The sequence below is a fragment of the Lynx canadensis genome, chromosome D4, assembly GCF_007474595.2.
Source record: "Lynx canadensis isolate LIC74 chromosome D4, mLynCan4.pri.v2, whole genome shotgun sequence".
Taxonomy (NCBI): Eukaryota; Metazoa; Chordata; class Mammalia; order Carnivora; family Felidae; genus Lynx; species Lynx canadensis.
In genome coordinates this window covers 13,855,507-13,858,799 of record NC_044315.2, presented here as the reverse complement: position 1 = coordinate 13,858,799, position 3,293 = coordinate 13,855,507, and positions in this window count along the sequence as shown.

The following is a 3,293-nucleotide window of genomic DNA, read 5'->3' as shown; positions in this document are numbered from 1 at the left end:
GCAGATTACAGCCTGTTAAGTTTGTAAAGACACGTGTCACTGTGCCACTCTGCGTCGAGGAAGCCATATGCTTTATTCTCAAACGTTTTGGGTCTGAGTTCCCCCAAGGTTTCCGCTCCGTGGTGGCGCATCTCACTGATGTGCAGGGAGCCAAGAACATCAGAGCGACGTCTCCCAGGCTTAAGGAAAGGAAGAAATGCACGGGCAGGGGATGGAAACAAAGACCAGGATTAACATGTGTAGGCCTATGATTTTACTGTCATTGCCGGATACCTCTGAGCCTAGGATCAACCTAAAATGTTAATCCAATTTCTGCTAAGCTTTTCATTAGTTAAGTGTGGGGATTGGTGCATGTAAAATGACCAGGCTGGCTCTACAAGGGGCTTGCCTCTGCCTTTTGGGTTTAGAGATGCGGGAGGTTTTGGGGACAGCATGATGGTAGACCCCAACCGCTCTGGGCCAGGTGGCGTGGGCAAGAGGAATGTTCTGAGAAGATTATGGAATGGTTAGGTCGTGAGGACTTAATGAGAGAATTGTCATGAAGCATTTATCACATATAATAAACATTCAATAAATGTTCTTATTTTTTCCTTTCTAAAATAGCTTCTTTTCTTACCCTGGGCCTCAGATCCTACCAACTTTTCTGTCAACTTGTTTGGAAACATAAAACAGGCTTGGTGGCAATAGAACTATGGTGGCAGGGCCACTTATTTCTGCTTTGGCTTTCAGAGGAAGGGTGTAGTTAAAGGCATCCTTGACCTTGAACAGAAGTGCCTCCCAGATTGGTTCAGAGCCCACATTACATCTGGGTGCCCAGTCATGACCTGAGGACAGAGATGATCACAATGGTGGGTGCAAAACAGTAAGGCTCTCAGTCATAACAGTGTTCTCTCCCTTCCCTCTGTGCTCTCTCCCCTTTCTCCCTTTATTCCTCCTTCCTTCTGTCCTTTACCACCAGAAAAAGGAAGCAAAACAGAAACAGTTTAGAAGGAGTGGAAACATACTGGAATTGGAAATCTTAGTTCAGCCATTTACTAAAGCTAAGTACCACATGTAGCTCCAAACTTCCTAGAAGCAAAGCAATTACCCCAGCATCCAGAAGCTGGCAATAGGCTATCTTGGCAACTTGGAAATAATGCACTTGTGAATAATCCTAACTCTGGATTTCCCAGTAGACTGCATTGTTTGTGCAGCTGGAGGCAAGAAGAGATAAGAAGAGTGTTTCAATTCGCATACTCTTCATTGCTCTGTTCCTTCTTTGCATTGATGACTATTTGTAATTATATAAAATTGCCTCTTTATTGGTTTTTCTGATTAAACTGTAATCTTCTTGAGGGGCAGGACTGTGCCCGCATTGTTTACTATTGGATATACTCATTGCCTAGCACAGTGACTTTTACACAGTACAGTTTTGGTGAACACATGAATGAATGAACGATTTTGAAAAGATGCGGTTTTTCTAATAACATACACTGATGAGTAAATGAAATCAAAAGGAGCCCAAGAATGGTACCAAGGATGAGATTAAAACTTGAGACCCATGACCAATGGTAGCTTAGTAGCCTATAGTTTCACATATTCATCTCGTTCCAATGGACTCAAAGTATTGAAAAGTTAATAATTAAGAGGGCATTGCCAAATTATCTCTCTACTGCAGGTATAACTTACAGAACCAAGTATCATATTTGTGTTGTCTTTCAGTCAGAAGATTTCATAGACAAACTCCATAGAATTTCTTCCTCTTAGGTAAGAAGACAGGAGTGATCCTATAAATGCAAAAGGAAACAAAGGAATGACTTGTCCAAATCCAAATGGTGAGTCAGTCACAGATCCCAAAAATGACTAATGAGCTTTGGGAACCTCCCTGAGTCACTGAATTCTTCTAAGCCTCATCTGGCAGGTGGGTGTAATAATAGATGCCCTATTACTTGTTTCATAGGATTTTTGAGAGAATTAAATCGACTAGCTGTGAAAGCCTTCAAGAGACACATTATATACATGTAAGATAAGAAAGTGTCATGTTTTGTTTTGCCTGCCAGCATGCAGTTCTCTATTACTTGGGGAAGCCTAAACTACTGAACCAATGAACCTAAAAGTAGTGGCTCAAACAAAAGAGAGGTTTCTTTCCTTTTCACACAACAGTCTGGTCTGCCTTTGGTGGTGATGGTGATGGCGGTCCAATGGTGGTGGTGGACTCTTTCCATGTAGTCACTCAAGAACTTAGGCTGACGGTGGCTCTGCCATTCTCAACAGTGACTCGTGGTCACTCTGGGCCATGCCATTGTCACTCATGGGAGTAACAGTGAGTTTAAGGGCTCAGGCCTGGAAGTGGTACTGATTGACTTGTACTCGTTGGAGAGGACTTTGTCACATGGCCGCACCTACAGGTGAAAGAAGGTGGGAAACACAGTGCAGTTGGGACAGCCTTCTTCCTTCTTCTATAGTGGAAGGTGAGAGCGGATTTGGGTGGGGAGCCAGCACTCTGTGCCCTGGATGGGGTCAAGTTCTCCCTTTATAGGAACTCACGTTCTTCACAGTGGTCAAAGACTCATCTTATGATTATTGATTCATTTTGCCCCACCAAATGAGGACAAGGGGTCATGTCTCTTGTTTATCATGATCTCCAGCACTTGATACTATGCCAGACTCATAATAGATCTTCAATAAATATTTGTTCCATGAGAAAGAATAGATGAATGTATCAAAGACATTGTACTAAAGAACCTCAAATGAGACTGTCTGGATGTGTCTCGTGAGGTGTTAGAGCCTTGCAACTTTCAATACACTTTGGGAAAGGAGGTGTGGTAGGCCGGTTTCTAAGATGACCCCCAGTGATCCTCACCTTGTATACTCTTCTCTCCTTGAGAGTGGGTGAAACCCTTAAGTATGATGATGATTAAGTTATATTATTTGGCACAGATGACTTTTAAAAAGTGAAATAAGGGGCGCCTGGGTGGCTCAGTCGGTTAAGCGTCCCACTTCAGCTCAGGTCATGATCTCATGGTCCGTGAGTTTGGCTCTCTGTCAGGCTCTGTGCTGACAGCTCAGAGCCTGGAGCCTGTTTTGGATTCTGTGTCTCCCTCTCTTTCTGCCCTTCCCTTGCACTCTCTCTGTCTCTGTCTCTCTCTCTCAAAAATAAGTAAACGTTAAATAAAATTTAAAAAAATAAAAGAAAGTGAAATTATCCTGGGTGGACCTGCCTTCCTCAGGTGAGCCCTTGACAGGGACCGGACTCTCCTTGATGAAGTTGGAAGTGTGAGAGGTATTTGATGCAAGGGAGACTCTCTCTGGTG